The sequence below is a fragment of the Panulirus ornatus genome, chromosome 48, assembly GCF_036320965.1.
Source record: "Panulirus ornatus isolate Po-2019 chromosome 48, ASM3632096v1, whole genome shotgun sequence".
Taxonomy (NCBI): domain Eukaryota; kingdom Metazoa; phylum Arthropoda; class Malacostraca; order Decapoda; family Palinuridae; genus Panulirus; species Panulirus ornatus.
Genome location: NC_092271.1, coordinates 22,841,664 through 22,863,535, shown reverse-complemented (window position 1 = coordinate 22,863,535; position 21,872 = coordinate 22,841,664). Strand labels below are relative to the sequence as shown.

At 47.6% G+C, this 21,872-nt stretch overlaps 1 non-coding gene across 1 annotated transcript; it reads left to right on the top strand.

The window, feature by feature from the left end:
• Positions 1-17: 17 nt before the first annotated feature.
• On the top strand, positions 18-167 carry LOC139764190 (U12 minor spliceosomal RNA). The gene has a single exon (XR_011716328.1). It is a non-coding gene; the product is annotated as a U12 minor spliceosomal RNA (small nuclear RNA).
• Positions 168-21,872: the final 21,705 nt, after the last annotated feature.

Sequence of the window (21,872 nt, the reverse complement as noted above, 5' to 3'; positions counted from 1 at the left end):
TCACTACACCTACTCGTGTGCCTTAAACTAATGAGTAAGGAAAATAACGAGCGTTGGTAACGCTTCGCTCTACTAACGGATGTTAGTGGAAATCTTTTGAAGGGTACAGGTCGTCCCAGACTCGCCTACCTACTTTGTAGGAGGGTTAGGAGTCAGCGATCTGCCCTGCAGTTACCACACCACCTTCAGGTTAACTGTTCCTGACGGAGATTCGCAAAGGACCGAATCTTTTTAATGATGATGTGACAACATATACTCCATAAAGCTCGGGGGGGAACTCTTACAAAACTTTTTTTTTTCTTTTTCAGTGGCTTCTATTTCTTGTTCCACTTTCCTTGACATCTGGGTTGTAAAGGGAAACAATAGTAATAATTGGACTACAAGGAGAATGATATAGGGCCACAGCAGTTTTACATCACTTGATTGTCATTTTTTTTCTTTTCAGCTGTCTCTAACGAAACACAGAGGAACACAAGGTGTACAACCATGTAAGAATATATATATATATATATATATATATATATATATATATATATATATATATATATATATATATATATATATATAAAGTAGGTCGCAAGTCGTCTAACCGTTGACGCAAAAGCTGGAGGGAAACATCAATAGGAATTTGATCAATGAGAATCTGGTTGTATTTCTCGGCTTATTCATTTGACTCTGACTCTCTCTCTCTCTCTCTCTCTCTCTCTCTCTCTCTCTCTCTCTCTCTCTCAAGTGAAACAAACTTTTTCATCTGTTACATTCTCAAATCTGTCCAGTTACAACGGTTGGAGATTTTCACCGAGCTGCACTGTTTCCCAACGTAATGTTCTCAGGAAGGAGAGGCGATCAGAATTTCTGTAAAGTCTCACGCTTCAGCGCATTAAAAAAAAAATCAAGAATAACTCAAAGTTCTGAGATGAATAACTTATATGTTCTCCCAGAACGAGGTTGGGTGTTATACCATCAATTCGTGAAACAGCGAAGAACGGTTGACATTTCACTGTGAAACGACGGACTGTATACACACATCAAAGCTTTGTGACATGTACACGGAGTCTTGACAACCCACTCACGACCACTTTGTGTCTGTGTGGAACAGCGCGTGGGCAGTGTGGCGCGCTCGCCCGCTCGCTCGCTTGACCAGCGGCGCAGAACTGAGCGGCTGGCGAGAGCGGTAAGACGAACGTGGGTTGGGGAGGCAACACTCCCAGTCAGGTAAGACCCGTTGACAACAAATCAACAAATCATGACGAGATAAATCCCTCCAAGGGAGCTGTTTGTAGAGCAGCCTCTAGGAGGACCATGCTGTTTATTCTATCTGTTAATTTAGCAGGAGAGCAGCCTCTAGGAGGACCATGCTGTTTATTCTATCTGTTAATTTAGCAGGAGAGCAGCCTCTAGCAGGACCATGCTGTTTATTCTATCTGTTAATTTAGCAGGAGAGCAGCCTCTAGGAGGACGATGCTGTTTATTCTATCTGTTAATTTAGCAGGAGAGCAGCCTCTAGGAGGACCATGCTGTTTATTCTATCTGTTAATTTAGCAGGAGAGCAGCCTCTAGCAGGACCATGCTGCTTATTTTATCTGTTAATTTAGCAGGAGAACCCAGCTATTAGTTTATCTATTCATCGAAACTGAGTCCAAAAGAGAAGCAAGTATTTATCTTTTTTTTTCTTTTCAGAAACAGTTGTTCAGAGAAGCACACACGTTGCTCAGGACACTGACAGAACACACACACATCGAAATGACCCGATAAGCAAGCAAAAAAAAAATCGCTCAGCTAACACACAGTCATGAACACCACCATGTGAATCAGACATACGCTTCTCTAAAACCACACTCCCCCAAGCAAAACACGAGTGTAACACTATTCCACTCTACGCTCAGGACATCAGCAATTCCCTGCATTGCTGCAAACACCCATTCAACACATTCCGAGACTCCTGGAGACATCGAACACTTTCTGCTCAATATCACCCAGCTCTCCTAAAACAGACACACACACACACACATACATCACTTTTCGCCCCGTCCAGTGGACATGGCGGGCTTCCTGAGCGCTGTAGGGGCTATAATGACTGAAGGACTTTCTGGGTGCAGGAAACAGATATTTGCTGATAATCACATGAAAAGAAAATGTGACACTGCAAGTCCCGAGTGCATTTTCGTGTGTGGCATCTTCAAGGGAGATGGAATACACGAAAGTGCACTCAGGAATTATCGTGTTTTATCTACACCCGTGGTGATCAGCATATATAATATATATATATATATATATATATATATATATATATATTGCTAATATGTATGAATATATATACACACACAGTAACAATATCCCTTGAAAACGCGGCGCAAATTACTTTCCGATATCTTTTTTTTTTTTTTGGTTGTCTTGGAGTACAGGCGGTGCACGATTTACAGCAAGTACGTGATCCCGCGGGGATCTGGGAGGGTATGTGCAGGGTGGCTGGCTGGCTGGCTCTCTCTCTCTCTCTCTCTCTCTCTCTCTCTCTCTCTCTCTCTCTCTCTCTCTCTCTCTCTCTCTCTCTCTCTCTCCCACACACACACACACAAAGGGGAAGGCCAAGCATCACTCCGTGACCACAGGAGATGTTATCCTCCGCACACCGTTACCACGAGGGCGGCCATCCCTCCACAACGACGTTACCACAAGGACTGCCAACCCCTATCTCTCTCTCCTCCCCACATCACCACCGTCCCCTCCCCACCGCATAACGTTACCAAGCAAGGAGGCGGCGGCGCCGATGCCGCCGGCAAACCATCCCCCTCTCCCACACCCCGGGCATGACGTCCTCAGCATAATAACAACAACGCGAGCTTTACGGCTGTCGACCGCGGTCAATATGCTTAAGGCGGCACACTTAGGTGATACATGATGAGGCGACTCCATAAAGCAAGCCTTATATGAGAAATGCAACGACCGCGACGCCCGGAAATACATTATGCATGACGATAGGAACCCCCGTGGAGGGTACGTTACTGTCTTTAAATATGTACGATATCCACACACGCACACACACACACACACACACAAAAGGAAAACAAAATATAATGTGGTTTCCTACACACGTCTTTATATAAGAGCATGATTTTCGGGGCGTGTATGTTTTTTGTTTGTTTGTTTATTTTTTCGCTGTATAAAGTCTTCAAGGATTTCGTGAAGGTACTAATGAATCAATGAATCACAAGCGATCGATAACTAGACTGTGTTTACCTATAAATAATTTACGAGTTTTCCAGACGGAAAAAAAAAAATAATAATAAAGTTTACTTAATATACTGGTCATCCTCTTCAGTCAAAGCAGCTCGACACGGAAAACATTTAGGCATTAATCATGCCGAGCAAAAAAAAAAGGTAAAATAGAATATAGAGGCAATCTATGAAGCTCTTAAGATGATACGTAGGTGAGGATGGTGTTCATCCACACTCCACCAACATCGGCTGGCTGTACAGTTATCTAAATCGCTTTTAAATCCTATCCCGCTTCGCTCCCTAGCTCCGTCTCTTCGTTGTGTATTAAATGAACTTATATTTCTTTCTTGTATCTCCCCTGATGTGATTATTAAACGAAAGTGCACTTGGGAACTTATCGTGTTTCATTTTCCCCGTGGACTCAGAGGAATATCTTGATAACGCGCAAAATTGTGATTCTTTCCAATATATATATATATATATATATATATATATATATATATATATATATATATATATATATATATAATCTTCGTAATATACAGACTTCTGCCAGACCTTGATATAACGACAATCAATCGAGCTGAAAAGCGAACGAAATTTCATAATTTTTTTCTAGCTCTTAAACGTATAAATACGAAAGAGAGAGAGAGAGAGAGAGAGAGAGAGAGAGAGAGAGAGAGAGAGAGAGAGAGAGAGAGAGAGAGAGAGAGAGAGAGAGATTTATAAGTGGGCAAACCGTTCCACTGGCTCTGAGGAACGGAGCGTTGGGGGTCCGACACTGGTCCTGATGGTCCCAAAAACTTCGTAAACTGTCAGAAATTTTGTTCTGTTGCAGCCAAAAAGAAAAAAAAAAAATAATAAAAAGAAACAGCCTTGCAACTGAGTCTTCATCACGGTAAGTGCATCTGCTGATTATAATGCGCTTTTACCCTCCATAAAACTTTCTTACTGTGGCATTACAGTGTCTCATGATCGAGCATTATTACGTCGAAGGATTCCCCCCCCCCCCCCGCTCCACTCCCACCCAACACCAAGGCTTGAGGGGAGAGAGGCATGGCATGGCATCATGCTTAGGGGGAAGTGTAAGGGAGGCGCCCAGCAGCAGCAGCGTCGTCGTGCTCAAAGGGTCACATACCGAACATCGTACTCATTTAACGGACACGTAATCCACTAAAACGGTTTCAAAAGAAAAAAAAAAAGTTTCCCATTTACGCAAACAACTGAAAACGGGAAATCGACTGATATATCTAATCCTTTATCCCAGGAGAACGACTATAAAGTTTAATACAACTGACGTCGGGGGAATATATATATATATATTAAAAAAAAAATACCCTTCCACCCCCCACATAAACGAGGTATTAAATCTTGAATGGCAGAGAGAACATAAATAACTTCCCCAGATATGGAATCTCATTTGAAATTCAATCGACAGAATCCAATCCTCGCCTGCATCACACACACACACACACACCGACCCGACCCCTCCTCCTCCTCCTCCTGAACGGGCGCACCAGTCGACTATCATTTGTTTGCGCGCCAAAAGTTCCAGGCGCCGTTATTGGGGGGCGCCCTCTCGTGCCTTATCATCCAACGTCTCTCCCGGTCCTTCCTCCAGCGCGCTGGCAGGCTTAACACACCCCAGTCTGGCTCCGCTGCGACCTCTTCCAACACTCAACGGCTGACAGCACGACAGGAAGAAGGGGGAGGGAGATGGGCGGGTGGTGGGTGGTTGTAGCAACCACCACATGATCATACTCTACCACCAGTCACAAAGTCTGATGCCGACATCCTCGTGATACACAGGCAGCCACGACCATTTTCCAGGGTGGATGCTGCCACCACCTTCAAGCAAACACCCGCACCTCGGCTTCCACATTCTACCATGGGTCGAAACTCCCAGGGGAGAGACTACTCTATCTTCCATATCTACCAATCCTTTCAGTCAAACAGTTATTGTTTTGAACTTGATACTCATCTGCTTATCTCTTTCCCCCCTCTCCTCCCCCACCTTTCTATCTCTCAGGTCTCGCCTTACCTCTGTCTCTCCCCCTCCTTCCTCAATGTACCTGTCTCATTACTCTATAGGGAGAGACAGGTTACCATAACTTCTACGATTCATCTTTTCCAAAAAAGTTCGTAAGGTCACTGCCTGGCTCAGGGCACTGTCGCACGGAAGGCCCCTCCTTAAGAGTTTCAAGCCAATGGGCACGGCGGTACGACCCCTGTGCAAAGAACGGTTGGGGCTGGCTGGCCCTTTGAGCACGATGGGTGCGAACCCTCAAACACGACGGTACGGCCCTTGAAGCTTAGTGATGATGGTGCTTAAGGGCCGATTCAGAGGCCAGGCCACCGTGCCCAAGGGTCGTGCCACTGTGTTCGAAAGTCGCACTGCTTTGTGCTCTAACACTCACCCTTCACAAGACTTTTCTAAAGGAGTATCAGAGTTTGAGGTGAGGTTATCTGCCTCCTTACCTCCTGATGACCAATTATCATACAACAGTTTCTACCAAAGTCTTATCATGAATTTTCGATGGAAAATATGAAAACTAAATAAAAATCTTATTTTCAAATATTAAAAAAATTTCGTCAGAGAAAACAAAAAATCACTAATGTCTACTAACATGACTTTCAAATTCAATCAACTTACTTTATATACACGCAAAATAAAGCTGAACACTGGAATGCTTTATTCATTCTTATTCTTTTTTCAAGTTACGTACTAAAAACTTCAGCCACGTGTGCCCCAACTTACATTAAATCTAAGCGTCCACGAAATAAAGCTGATCATCAGAACTTTTTCTCAATAAAAATCCACCAGTTTTCATTTCTCCTTTTCTCACATCGACCATACGCGATGACGCTCATACACAAGACTTGTTGCCGCGTCGTAAAGTACTACGGTGTGCAAACCCCTGAGCCGATCCCGGTAACAACCATACACACCAGTTCTCACAAGCAAGCAGGGCGTTACTTATGTACAAAAAGCCAACATCAAACTCAGCAAGGTACGAGTATGAAAAGACGCGCTTCTGCATCGAGTACGGAAGAATGAAGCAACATGAGAATGCCGGAGTGGGTGGGGGGGAGGGGAAATGAAAACATTCATCAATCTCTGTGATTAGCAGAGAATGAGAACGTCACAAGGGGGAGGGGGGGTCCTCCACGAGTGTAAATCTCCACACTACCCACCCACCCACCCACCCACATGTGTGTAAATAATGTGATTACAAACAGGCAGTGAAGAACGCAATCATGCACACACGTTAAACATGCATGGACAGACAGAAACAAAAGTGATAAGACACACACACACACACACACACACACACACACACACGAGTCATATTTATATCATATATTACAATAATTTTCTACTAATCTTCAATCCCCCCCACCCCACCCCAATACCTCTTAGAAGTACATCTTCTTTTCCTATGGTCTCCCATCTTCTTAATACAGGGGGTTACCCCCACATCCCTCTACTTTCTTCCCTTCCCATTTTCTACGGCGTCCCATTTCACCCCCATTTTCTCCCCAGCGTCGTCGTCGTACTATGACCCTGGGAAATATCCCCTCCCTTGACCCCTCCCCCCCAACACACCGTGCCACTTCCCCTGTTGTCTAACAAAGTAAACTGGCCAAGTTGATCCACAAATTTCCCCCGGGACTCCCGGAGCGAGGCAGTGGGGAAGAAGGCCGCCTGCCTACTCCCGCCTCGTAGCCTCCCTAAGCATAACAAAAGTGTTCGAAGAGCGCACGGCTCCCACCTGAGGAGGAGGAGGAGGAGGAAGGCAACGCGGAAGGAGGATGACGCCGCGAGGTTCCTTAGGCGAGATGAAGAAAAGTAAGTTCCACGTAGCCTACCAGGCCATCTTCCGTGGAGGAAAAAGAAAACGGGAAGAGTAAAGAACTACGGAGGGTGGAGGGAGTAGTTTTCTCAGGGAGGAGATACACACAGGGTAAGGTAGAGGGAGGGGAAGAACGGATAGAAGGCAGGGAAGAAGAGACAATAAGGGAGGCAGGTGTTTGCTCCTCATACCTCGAGAATATCACAGTCAAGACAAATACGAGACGTATGGAAACACCTGGAGAAGGAAAGGCTTCGAGATGCACAGAGCAGCGACCCCCCAGAACACTTGTATGTGGGGAGAGAGAGAGAGACGGATAAGCACGGGGCAACGAGGGATGGGCAATAGCGGAGGGGGCGAGGGAGACTAAAGGAAATGGATGGGTAATGAAGGAATGGGTCGTCGCATGGACGAGGAGGGACGGATCGTGGGATGGGGGGTAAGATACTTCCGTTTCTACGATGGAAAGGATGAAGATATATAAATCACCCTTGACTCCTGGCTGGAATCCGTTGAAAAGTACGGCAGAACCAACATGTGTAAACCTTAACAAAAAGAAGATGCAGGTTACCCACATACATGACACGAAAATAAATGAACCCAGGAATACCTGCCTTTGCGCAGGGCGACTGAAATTGGAGACACCTGACATATATCAATCTAGATCTAAGCGGTACAGACCGTCAGACCTAATGGCCGAGAGCCACGCCGGATGATTTCTACCAAACTCCTGGCTACGGTGGGGGAAGAGGAGGCGGAGGAGGTGGAGGAGGTGGAGGAGGCGGGAGGCGGAGGAGGTGGAGGAGGCGGAGGAGGCGGAGGAGGGAGGGCCGCCCAGCATTCGAAATGACAAAGTCTACCAAAATTAATTCTGGAACGGCCAAGAAAACGGTGATGTCAGCATATAAATCCCGCGGCGGCAAATAGCCCAATGGGGCAATAAATGGGGGGAGGGGGAGAGGAGGAGGAGAAAGACCTGATTTACGGGCCCGTCGTGAGAACAGACTGGCCCGGTGTCGCTCTCAGGGTCTCTCTCTCTCTCTCTCTCTCTCTCTCTCTCTCTCTCTCTCTCTCTCTCTCTCTGCTGCTGCTGCTGGCGAGACAGGGGTAACGCTGGGGTGGTAGTGAAGGGTGAGGGGAGTAAGCGAGGCCGTCGGCAGCACCCACACGCGCACGACGGCTGGTGGTCGTGTAGTGTGAGACGGGAGAGGGTCACGACGACTTCGATGTCTGTCTCTCGAACACCCCTCACGCGTTACGATGACCTAACACGTCCACGTGGCTTCAGTAACGCCACGACTTAAAACTTCGAGTCCCATGACTTTTTAGGTCATCAGACTTGACTTGAGGGTTAAAAGTCACGGTAACTCAAGTCGTACTAAGGACTTGAGCTCTCGTGCTCAAGGGGGGTGATTTAAGGTTGTCGTCCTCACAAGCTTAAAAGTGTGGGGATTATGGAGCTCAGTTGGTCGTACTAAAGGCCTGAGGTCGTCACACAGGAGAGGATAAGTACAACATACGTACTTGTATAAGGTACTTACAAACAAAAACATCCCGTATATAAACAAATACTTATAAAGACAACCGTGCGCGACAAAAAAGTGAATGTATATCGTTGTACACAAGTGTAAAAATACTAAAAAAAAAATCAGAAAGAACCGCAAGGGGGAAAAAAACAGAGATACTCTTACAGCACAAAAACAGACAGACGAACACACACACACACACACACACACACACACACACACACACACACACACACACACACACACATTTAGTGACAATCAAATTATCCACCAAGTAAAGAGATCATGAAAAGTTAGGGCGGGGGAGGGCCCTTAATGAGGAACATCCCTAAAGATGTTGGTCGGCGAGGAGGAGGAGGGAAAAGGTAACATCATATTACTCTTGTGGTCCCAAAACGTCGCTTGGCCGGGCCCTACCTGACGAGGCGGAAGGTATGCAGCCTGGCCGACTGTAAGCACAGACGTCGGGTACGAAGTCCGTGCATGCACGCACGCATGCACAAGTACGTGCCCCTCCGACCTACAGGCCTTGTTGTGAGATAAGGTACTGCATGCACCACCACCACCACCACCTCCTCCTCTCGCCACCCGTAGTAGATCCCTCGTCCCCGAGATTGCAGTACGGCACCACCGCCACATGAAACGCACGCCGGGCAACACGCAGCCAATCACCTCCTCCGTCAACTGAACAAGTTCATTCACATATTCTCACTTAACGAATCACCTATTCCAATCACTCAGCTGATCAAGCACTCAGTCCATCACTCAAGTGACTTAGAAGTTTCCCAACCCTTTAAACAATCCCTTCCATAAATTTCGTCCCGTCTCACCTTTCCTCCTCCTTTCCCCTCCCACCTTTACAGCAGAACGCACCTATAATGGTCCTGTTTCAGGGTGAGGGGCAGAGGGACATGGGCGGCGGTCCCCCAGCACTCTCCCCTGACAACACTGTTATTGCATTAAGCTGGGCAGGGACAAGCGGATGCGACAGGGCAAGAACTGCCATTTGCTCCCCATGTCACTGATGGCACGCACCTCATGGTGCGTAACCCCCTTCCCCCCCTTGTGTGTGTGTGTGTGTGTGTGCTAAACCCTCTCGTCCACCCATGGTAAACCCACGCGGCTTAGATATAAACCTCACTCATGGTTTGTTCCCTCGATTGACTAAGGGGTCACTTGAACCACTGAGCATGTACCTGAAGCTTCCACCGTCTGTGTGTTCAAAAGAACATTAAAATATACACACCACCAATCCCGAAAACAAATACTAATGTTCAAATAGCAGTCTTCTTCCAGCCAGCATCTGCGAAATGTTCAAGTGGAGAAATATAACAGCCACAGTAAAACCCAGCATTAAACTATTATCAAAAGGAGATTAGGAATAGAAAATATATCTATAAATTGGGAAAAGAGAAAATATCTTTATAATTTTGGAATAGAAAATATCTTCACACATTTTTTTTTTTTTTTTTAACGGGGGAATAACGTTCTAACCAGCTTGCTGAGAGAGAGGTGCTTCGCCCGTGCTAGACCCCATGAAATTCACCCCACAAGTCCCCCCCACCTCTATACTCTACTCGTTTCCGGACACTGGACCTCCTGGCGTTAAGCAGAAAGCCATCTCCCACCAGCTGCAGGTGGGTACTATGGCCCAACGTATGATTCTTTCTTTATGGAAGAAAGAGAGACATTAGAAGGTCCTTATATATATATATATATATATATATATATATATATATATATATATATATATATATATATATATATATATATATATATATATTCCGGTATACGGCATCCATATGGCCATATCCGGCCGGCTTCGGCAAGCACTCGATGTTTATCGATACTATAGTGTTCGAGCCCGGTATACAGAATATGCTGTTCCCGACGCCCACCACTTGTGGCGCTGCGCGCGCGCGCGCGCGCGCGTGTGTGTGTGTGTGTGTGTGTGTGTGTGTGTGTTTCCTCTCCCACACCTCAGCAGCACCACCGGAGACAACCATCACGCCTGGCCTGGTCTCTCCCTCCACCTACGACCAACGTCCTTTCCTCTTCCACCCATCCCCCTTGACTCGAAAGAGAGAGAGAGAGAGAGAGAGAGAGAGAGAGAGAGAGAGAGAGAGAGAGAGAGAGAGAGAGAGAGAGGTATTCGGTCCACCGTCCTCCATCTCACTTCCTCTGCAGCTCATCCAATTTACTGACTTCCCCCCCAACCCGATCTCCACAACCACCACCACATTTCCTCCATGGCCAACCAGGTCCCCGAAAATTTGTAAGCATGCTCTCTCTCTCTCTCTCTCTCTCTCTCTCTCTCTCTCTCTCTCTCTCTTTGAAGATATCCAATAAAAATCAGTGGGGAAAGAAGGTACGAAGGGGGGGGGGGAAGGAGGTGAGAGAGAGAGAGAGAGAGAGAGAGAGAGAGAGAGAGAGAGAGAGAGAGAGAGAGAGAGAGAGAGAGAGAGAGAGAGGGGTGGGGAACAATGAGGGAGGGGCCACAGGACAAAGTTGACTAGTGACCCAGACTTCACAGACTCCACCCGCTCACACAGAGCGAGTGGGACGTGCATCGTGAGGATCTAGGCGACGCTCGGCTGGCGGGAGGCCCGACCTGGCTGGCAGAGCGATGTCATGTTCCCCAGATGGGTCGGTCGGTGGTGGTCGTCGTGGTCGTGGTTCGAAGCCCGTGAGTTCGAACGGCTTTCTTTTTCTTTCCCCCGAGTTCAAACGGGGACCAAACCAAAACACCAATGATGTGTAACGCTCGACCCTGGCTATCAGTGGGTCTTGGGTTTCACTCTCTCTCCCACACATGTGCCCCGGTACATTAAGGCCTTTGGCTGACATACTCACGTCGTCATCAAACACCACACACACACACACACACACACAGTCTCCAAGGGTTGACAAATAAACCAACAAAACTACGGTGCGCAAGCAAGCCCTCCCTCCCTACACACCTCGGTAAAACCTACGCCACACACCTATACACACACTCTAGAACCATCATCATCTCTCTCTCCAGTGCACCTTCCCTCTCACTCTCTCTCCCTCTATAACCCCCTTCCTCTTTCATCCCTTCCTCCTCTCCCTTAACCACACAATTGAAATAAAACACTCTCTGGTCACGGCCACGGCTCACGTGACCCGCGACACTGCTGGTCCTGGAGTGTGTGATGTGACGACGGTGGTTCAGTGTGTGGGGAAGAGGGCTGGGTGAGGGAGCAGCGGAGGCTATCGGGTGAGAGGGAAGAGGGGAGAGAATTGGGTAGGGACGGGAGGGAGGGAAAAAGAAGAATTCGGCGGAGGATAGGAAAGTGGAACAGGGTTGGGGAGGAGAGAAGGGTAAACTAGGTTTGGTGAAGGGAGAGGAAATGGGTTGAGGAGGAGGAGTAGGGATGGATGGGAGGTGTTCGAGAGCCGACCAGGTGAGGTGTTGGACAAGTCGTTTTCTCTTGGTAACACACCCGGGTGTTTGCTGGGGCGTGACCGGCAGGGGGTGTTAGCAGGAACCCGGTACAATTCCTCCTCCACTTTTGTGGACATATGATAGTCACACACACACACACACGTACACAAACGTACGTACAGACACGTACACGTCCTCGAGCGTATGCTCCCGCCCAGAAACTCAGAAAAACAACAACAACAACAAAACACAACCACACAGACTGAAAGACGACGAAAGAAAAGTCCTCTGCAGGAGACTGAGAGGCAATTTCCTTTCAATTCTCGCGTAACCTCAAGATCATCTTGGAAGAGGAGGAGTCGGAGGAGGGGAAGGAGGACGGAGGAGGAGGAGGGGAAGGAGGAAGAGGAGTCGGAGGAGATGTCTAGGAAAGCTGGGACGGGCCGCGGTGGGGTAGGTGGGGGGGGCGTCGGGGAGCAGGGGAGGGGCGGGGGTTGGGTGAGGGGGGGTGAGTGAAGGGGATGAGGGAGGGGTGGGGGGGGGGGGTTAACGTTAAGACGAGGAAGAAAAGGTGAGTTTAATAAGTTTTTGCCGAGGTGAAAGTTCTGTCTTGAGTCGTGGGTTTTCCCTGACGGTGCTGGTCGTGTTCGGAAGGTTAAAGACGACGCTCGCCTTCACGGAATCCAATTCGATGTTGGATTTGTTTTTCTTGATTCACATCTCTCTCTCTCTCTCTCTCTCTCTCTCTCTCTCTCTCTCTCTCTCTCTCTCTCTCTCTCTCTCTTCCCCCCTCCCATTCCTGAAATCCTGTATGGAGGGCCCAGGACGCAGCTTTGTGTGTGTGTGTGTGTGTGTGTGTGTGTGTGTGTGTGTGTGTGTGTGTGTGTGTGTGTGTAAACGTGACTGGAAAACTGTCCATGTCATATATTTTTTTCCAGTTTAATCCTACATAATATATTTTCCTCACCTTGTGTCAGTTACCCCGACGCACAAAAGTAAACAATGAAAGAAAGAAGGTCGACCCAATTTATCGTCGACCAGCCCCTAAGGAAGGATGAAGAGCTGGGCTGACTGTGGACCGACCGCCGCGATCAGGGTTCAAACCTAAGCGGACTCGATCTCCGGCAGTGGCGGCGGCGGACACAGAAACTCCAAGCCCTTCAGGGGGGTTCATGAGAGAGAGAGAGAGAGAGAGAGAGAGAGAGAGAGAGAGAGAGAGAGAGAGAGAGAGAGAGAGAGAGAGAGAGAGATTTTGGAGTAATCATGGTTTTCGGGCACACCAAAAATTGTATTCAATGTACCAGTACGAAAAGAAGAAATCAACTTTCTTTTTTTTTCTTCTCTTTTCCAAGGTTTATTCTGTTGCGCCCGCTGGACATACACCTCATTCTGGTGAAACATAGCGGTGAAAATATAGCGGGGAAATATAGCGGTGAAATATAGCGGGGAAATATAGTGGTGAAATATAGCGGTGAAACATAGCGGTGAAATATAGCGGGGAAAATATAGCGGGGAAATATAGTGGTGAAACATAGCGGTGAAATATAGCGGTGAAATATAGCGGTGAAACATAGCGGTGAAATATAGCGGGGAAAATAAGAGAGAACAGACCTTTCTACACAGGACAAGACCACAACAATGTGTCACACACACCATCATGCAGGTCGCCCATGGGCGAGTCCCAGACATTGCCCCGGCATCACACGGAGGTACGCAGGGGGTCGGCCCGCGACACCCACAGCACAGAGGTAAAGCAGCTGGCAGCTTCCCAACTCCGCCCACTACCAACGGGAGGGGAAAAAAAAAGGAAAAGAAAACCAAAACGACTTTAGGCATAAATGTATGGCGGCGACTCAGAGGTAGAAATCACTGCACCGGCACCTTGAATGCTGCCAGGCACTTGGTGCCGTGGCATCTGCGAGGGCGCGGTAGTTTCGATCGAGCGAGCGAGCGAGTGAGTGAGTGAGTGCGTGAGTGACGCGAAGCTGCTGCTCCTCCTCCTCCTCCTCTTCTTTTTTATGAGGCAAACCGCCCCCCACCCCCCCTACTCTGTGGCTAACGCCCTGCTGATCCCCTCGAGCGAAAATGGCATCACATACTGGCTCGATACGACGCATAAAACCCGAGCAATGGGCTTCATTAGCGAGCAACACAAATACACGCTGTTTGGATTCAATTTCTGAGGGGTGAGAGGGTGGCGGCGGGGGGGCGGCCGTGAGGAAAAATCATATATGGTGTGTTTCAGACCACCGCTCCGTTACGAAACGTTACGTCCACGAAGCAGTCTGTCTCGGTCTTTTTAACTGCCTTATATTCATCTCTTTCGAGACAGTTACCACCAAACGTCACACCGTAACGTCAGGGTGTTACGGTTACACGTTTGTAACACCGGGGGAACCTATACTGGAGTAAAGGTTAAGGAGTTGTCAGGATCTTCTGTTAGCACACACGACTGAAAGAAGGCGGGTCTTGACATGGCTACAGGTGACTAGTCTATACGAGGGTAACTGAGGAAAAACATATATATATATATATATATATATATATATATATATATTGGAAGGGATCACAATTTTGCGCGTGATCTTCGATGTATATCAACTGACTGTTATATATCTCTTGTGTTTCCCATGATGATGTGATTATTACACAAAAGTGCACTTGGGAACTTTGCGTGTTTCATTTTCCCCGTGGACTCATAGGGATATATATATATATATATATATATATATATATATATATATATATATATATATATATATCGGTGCGTGTGACAAACACAACACAAATCAAGCAAACTCTCTCAGTACGACGATTCGATCTAAGGTGGTCGTAGCCGTACGTTATCTACGGGGGTTAAATACGATGTGTGTGTGTGTGTGTGTAAAGATCAGCCAATACTAAGCCTTTGCACAGGCTTTCGTCGATGGCAGCCCCGTTCATGGGTGTGCCCTGTACTGTCACACGCCAGGTGTGTGGACTCTGGGTGCCATCACAGACTGGCACGGGGGTCGGCCCGTGTGTGCCTGGTAGCGTCGTGGGGCTTCACCAGCAGGTAGATATGCGCGTGTTGCTGTGGAGGAAACGGGGCAGTCCCACAGCCCACCACCTCCTCCGCTTCCATTCCTTTCGCTAATTCGTTCGTCACATACGAGTGCGACTCCATCGTATTTACCTTGCCCTCTTCTGTTTACAATTTCCTTTTCCCCAGAATTCCTAATACATCTTAAACTTACAACAAAATATGTGCAAATGGGAGAGCTTGTGAACCATCGAGAACTATAATAACAGCAGTAAAACACAAACTTTTGTTCGGTAACTACAGTACTAAAGCGACAATAGAAAACGAGGGACACACGGAGGGAGGCAATGGAGAAATGTACACACATACGTTCCTTCGTTCCACAGGCCACAGGAACACTGATTGTAGCGTGTGTGGTGCGTGTGTAGTCTGGGTGCATCACTGACTATAGTGTGTGTGTATGTGTGTAGTGAGTGCGAAGTGCGAGGACACCACTGACTGTAGCGTGTGTGTGGTGAGTGTGTAGTGCGAGTACATCACTGACTGTAGCGTGTGTGTGGTGAGTGTGAAGTGCGAGTGCATCACCGTGTGTGTGGTAAGTGTGAAGTGCGAGTGCACCACTGACTGTAGCACATGTGTGTGTGTGTGGGGGGGGGTGTTTGTATCACAGATCCGGTGCTGTAGACACCAAGCCCCTCGCGGCAACGAGATCTACAAACAACTTACAAGAAACGAAGCTTTTCCATTCCTCTTCTTCCCCCCCGGGCAAGACTCCACTTGGAAACGACTCTCCGGTCGACAGACTCTCCATCAGTACCGTTAAACCCACCTCGGATCACGTATTCCTAGACATTTCCCCCAAAGGGGGAGCGTTCCAACACAATCCTATACAAGTTTAATCATACATTCTTAGCAGTAATCTCCCACCACATCTACGTTATACAGATAACAACAACTTCGGAGCTACGTTGACAAAGCCGACATCGGAGTTCTCTGTGACCTGAAGATCTCTCTTTCAACACGTCTCGTCCTGGAGGAAGAGAGATCGCGAGACAAACGTGGAGATGAACGCCCCGAGCTGGAGACGGATCGTCGTTTGTAGAACTCGCCTCACAATTTCGGCCCAGGTAGAACGCCCGGGTTGTGGAGAAGGAGAGGAGGAAAACACACACAAAATCTCCGGAGTTCTCTCTCTCCTCCTCCTCCTACTCCTTCCTCACTCCTGTTCCTCCTGCACCTACCGGAGGGCTCCTGAGTAGCATCGGCAGACGAAGGAGGAGTTAAAGGAGGACTTAAAATATCCTTCTAAAGCATCCTATTTTTTTTTCTTATTGTCTCTCCTACGTTTGGTACTTATCACAATGGTTCCCAGGGGGCCACAAGACCAACCCAGCAGTTAACAATGTGGATATCAAACCCACCAACCAACTCACGGCTGCTACACCCCCCCAAACAGCGTTAACGACCGTTAAACCGAACAGCCAAAGTGATGGTCTATTAAAACCCAAGAACCGAGTAATGGCCATCAAACCAGACGAACAACCAACGGACGGGTGTTGTTCAACCCTACCAGACCTAACACCCATCACCTCCAGGCTATCAAACCCAACCCAAAAAAAACAACTAAAGGCCATTTAAAACACCAGCTGCCGGGCTGGGTCTAGCCACGCCCTGGAAGGCGTGGGCGGACCGACCCCACCATTACAGCCCACCCCCCCCGTCGCTAAACACCCAGGCAAGGTTACCATAAGCTGGTTGGTAGTCGACAATACATATACAGTACAGTGCGGAAGCTGGGAAAACAGAGATTCATATACTCCTCCTCCCAGACGCGTCGGGGAGGGCGTAACCCTCGCATCGCTCCGTCAGGCCACTGTGGCCCCTCTGCCCCAGCGACGTGAAGGCCATATCCTACAAGGGCAGGTTTAAGCAGCATCCTTCCCTACAGCCATCCCTAACCCAGAAGAAATGATTCCATTCTTTCGTATTTCTGTTCTTAAATCTTTGTTCCTTTTTTTTTTTCTCTCTCTCTCTTGCAAGTACGTAGGATCTTTTTTCCCTCTTTTTCTTTTAACCAATAAATCCCATCAGCGACGCATGGCTTGGATTCACAGCACGTCCCTGGATTTATTCATTCACTCACTTCTAGAAGCTTTGTCTCTGGATCTCTTCCCGTCCAGTCTTGCATGCAAGAGAGAGAGAGAGAGAGAGAAAGAGAGAGAGAGAGAGAGAGAGAGAGAGAGAGAGAGAGAGAGAGAGAGAGAGAGAGAGAGAGAGAGAGAGAGAGAGAGGCCAGTAATAAGGAATGCGAAGCCGGGGGATTTAAATTACGAACTGGGAGCGGTGGGAGTCAAGGGATGTAGGAGAGAGGTGGGTGTTTGAGGGAGGGAGGGAGGGACGACGTGAGCCCAATCTGGGACCTCCAGAACCACGGGGGGAGGAGACGGAGGAAGGGATATATGTGATCCTTTTTAGTAACCATTGGGGCAGGTCTGGGACTCAGCGCCCCCCCTACTTTCCCCAGCCCTGGGATTATGAGGAGGGGAGGGTATGGGGATAATGGGGAGGGGAAGGTATGGGGGTAATGGGCAGGGTAAGGTATGGGGATAATGAGGAGGTCCTGGGAGGAAATGGTGGTTGTGGGAAGGGGTGGGTGGGGGTGTGCAGAACTCTCTTACCATGTGACGTCATGGGTAATGGGGGCTAATGGGGTGAAGACCCACTAAATGGATGACTTAATACATCGAAACAAATAAACAGAAAATAGAACGTAAACAAACAATCATAATCCACAGATAAATCGGCAGACACTATCAAAATAAAAAGATACCTAGATTGATAATCATAAAAGAGATATACAGTAGATGACAGATTAATACAGATACTACAGTAACTGTAGGGCCATTGGTGCTTGAAAGAATAGATTAATACAGATACTACAGTCACTGTAGGGCCATTGGTACTTGAAAGATCTTGTCTCATCCGTTCGTCTAAGTTACCCCTAGACCCGTGAAACTAGACAGCCCTGCAGATTTGCCTGTATCACTCTAGAATCTAGAGTAACCCAGCCGACTCTAGAATGATCAAACTTGCTTCCAACAGACTTTATCACATCTCTAGATTAACATAACGAGCAGCGCTTTACCCATGACATACGTACGTTCATCTGAGACGAAACGACTCGAATGGCCTTGCAGAATTCACAGGTTGACAACAAAGCAAGAAAGAAAAAAACAGTTTTGACAACAGAAAACCAGATCAGCCACGGAGCGATGCGAACTCAGGTACCACCGGGTGGAAACCACGCGATCCCTGGTGTATATATACAAAAAAAAAGGAAAGAACACAAATATCACTTAAAAAAAAAGTGAAAATATAAACAGAAAAAAAAATTGTCAGGAATGATAAAGAAGGAATTTCTATCCCTTTTCACATATTTGTACTCGCATTCCAATATATATATATATATATATATATATATATATATATATATATATATATATATATATATATATATCTTTTTCTTTTCTTTCATACTATTCGCCATTTCCCGCATTAGCAAGGTAGCGTTAGGAACAGAGGACTGGGCCTTTGAGGGAATATCCTCACCTGGCCCCCTTCTCTGTTCCTTCTTTTGGAAAATTAAAAAAAAAAAAAACGAGAGGGGAAGATTTCCAGCCACCCGGTATATATATATATATATATATATATATATATATATATATATATATATATATATATATATATATATACACCAATGTGGATACATTCAGCATATCTACAGCCACCGTAGATATCCACAACCAAGGCCACCCACCTCCGCCAGCCAGCACACTGTTCACAGCCTCTCCTCGCCACCTCACACACACACACACACACATCATCCTCCCCGCCGTGAAGCCGCTATGGAGAATCTCCCTTGGGAAAATTAGCCATTCACGTCTCCTATACATTCCTTTTCAGGGCGACCCTTCATCACCCCCTCCCGTCTCCCTCCCCTTCACAGGAGTAAGATCCTAAGAAAAGCTAATCCCCTCGTCCAGCTCCCCACCCCACTCACCTCACCCTCGTCCCCTCCTCCTCCCCAGCTAGGCTTTGTTACATCTGTGAGACGATGTTGTAGCCGAGATATGGCCGGCACCTGTCTTCCGGCACGTTCTTGTCTAAAGAAATTACGATTGCAACTCGCTCATTCTCTCTCGCTTATAGTCCCATCATTACTCGCCACATTATCGTATTCTGAGGAGTACTTTACCATCGGGCGTGTTGTTATCCTGTGATCATCATTCTCCGGCTATGCGTGCACCTCCGTTGACGGGCGGCGCCTCGGACGCGCCTCAACTCATGCACCTCTCCGGCAGAGACGGATTCTTCATCGACGCTCTTATCTAATTAGGATCAGGTTTGGTCAGATTTAACTTTCGTATCAGTTTTACTTCCTCAAGTATCTTGACCTCCTGGGTCACACACAGGGGAGCTCCACGACGAGAGTCAGCCACGTCCGCGGGAGCCCATATCGTTCTCCTGCCCTTCCCTCTCTTCCCGTTTGGCAGCACCGAGCAGGAGGAGGAGGAAGGAGCTCCTCCTCCTCCTACCACTGGTGCTCCTCAACTCGCTGCCTCTCATTCCTTCCCGTCGCCTGAAGTGGCTAGCTCCTCCACATCACACACCCCGGAGGTGGACAGCTGGCGTCTCCCCCTCCCCCACGTTCCTTCCTAAGACTATACACCCAAGGTATCACAACACCAGACCACAAGCCCAAGACACACTTGGGCCGAGACTCGAGTGCTCTGGACCCACACACTTCTACACACCTACGAGTCTTACCCTTGATTCTCGTCATCGACTCCAGGTATCAAACCCCGGATCCTCACCCCTGATTTCAGAAATAAAACCCCCCCGGATACTCATCCCCAACTCCGGATACTAAACCCCTGATGCACCCGAGTCTATATACAAAAACCGCAGCTACTTACCCTTGCCTCCAGACACTAAACCTCTGATACTTGCCCTTGAATGTAAATATCCAATCCTTACCTACCTACCTACCTACCTACCTACGTTAAGAATCTGTCTCACAAACACCGAATCACAGAACCCGAAGGCCTCAGCTTCTCAGACCTCCAGTCTCCTTCCATCACAGTGCCCTTGCAGATACGACACCAGCAGTGAGCCTTACCTACAACATACAACCTCTTAAAAGAAAAAAGAAAAAAAAAGGTAATACACTTTCCCTTAGAGACACCAGCCAAATAGAACCGACTGGCGTAATACAATCAACAACTGGCTGTAACACAATCAACAACTGGCGTAATACAATCAACAACTGGCGTAATACAATCTACAACTGCCTTTCTCATTAGTATTACCCCCCCATCCCCCTTCTACTTCTCGTGAGTGGGCGGTCCCCGCTTTCAACTTCCGACCCATAACACCTCTTCACTATAATAACTACCTTCGCTATCCCCCCCACACCCCTCCCTCCCTCCGTCCGCCACCCCTCCCTTCCCCACACGCCCCGACCCTTTTTCCCTCCTTCCAAAGATCTCAGCTGCAAAAGAGAGGCCTCACAAGGCGAGACGAGTGAATGGCGGGCACGGAAGGCAGCGCCGCGGCGGCACATCAGAAAGAGGCGACGCTGTCTTTCAAACCTGGGGGTGAGGAGGAGGAGGAGGAGGAGGAGGAGGAGGGGGGGGGGGGAAGAGGGGAAATTTGACAAAGAAATTTCTGTCTTTGGAGGGGGGAAAAAGAGGGGAAATTTTGACAAAAAAATGTCTGTATCTCAATCGACTGATTTGAAACCTCTTTTTTTTCTTTGTTTATTTTGAAGCTTATCCTCAGCTTGGAATACATATAAACTTGATACCGTATATAGCGGAGGACGAGGAGGACAGCAAACCTTTTCGAAACAGCTGGTTCAGTACGTGACTCTGTCTGCGCCAAGGGATCCAACAACACGCAAAGACACGAGGCTTGTACAAGGAGGTGTTGCTATGTAGCGAGGAGGAGTGTTTGAGGTCCCTCCCTTAGGCCTGAGGTGGACGACGGGGGTTATTAGAGTGACGTCCAGGCAAGAAGAAGGGGGAGTCACTGGTGTCTCAGGGGCTTAAAGGTTGTGGGGAGAGGGGGAGGTGGAGGAGGAGGGGGGGGGGGGAATTACAGACGCGGTGGTAGTCAAGGGTTCCATGGACTCGTCCGGTGTCTACACTAATAGACCAGTGTAGGTGACCCCCCTCAACGTGTGGAAGGGGCCGATAACGTGTGAATGGAGGAGTGGATATTGGAAATGCTGTTACGTCAGCGTCAGGATTTGGGGGAGGAGAGAGAGAGAGAGAGAGAGAGAGAGAGAGAGAGAGAGAGAGAGAGAGAGAGAGAGAGAGAGAGAGAGAGATAAATATATATATATATATATATATATATATATATATATATATATATATATATATATATATACATATATATCTATATCAGCCTCGAACAGCTACAGAAAACGAGCGAGTTAAGGAAAAAAGAAAATGAAAGACGGAAAAATATGTACACGAATCAGAAAATGAAGAGAGAGACCGAAAAGATAAAACAGAAAACATTATTTCAAAAAAGTGAAAGCAGATCAAGGGATCCAGAGAGCACAGAGACATGTAAATAAGAGCATAAGCAGAGACAAAGAAAATATAAAGAGAAGGATCTGCAATAAGAAAGAGAGAAGCTCTGGGTCAAAGGGGAGAAGAAAAAGAAGAAGAAGACGAAGAAGAAGAAGAAGGAGAAGAAGGAGGAGAAGAAGATGAAGATGGAGGGAGAAGAAGAAAAAGAAGGAGGGAGAACAAGGAGGAAAAGAAGAAGAAGAA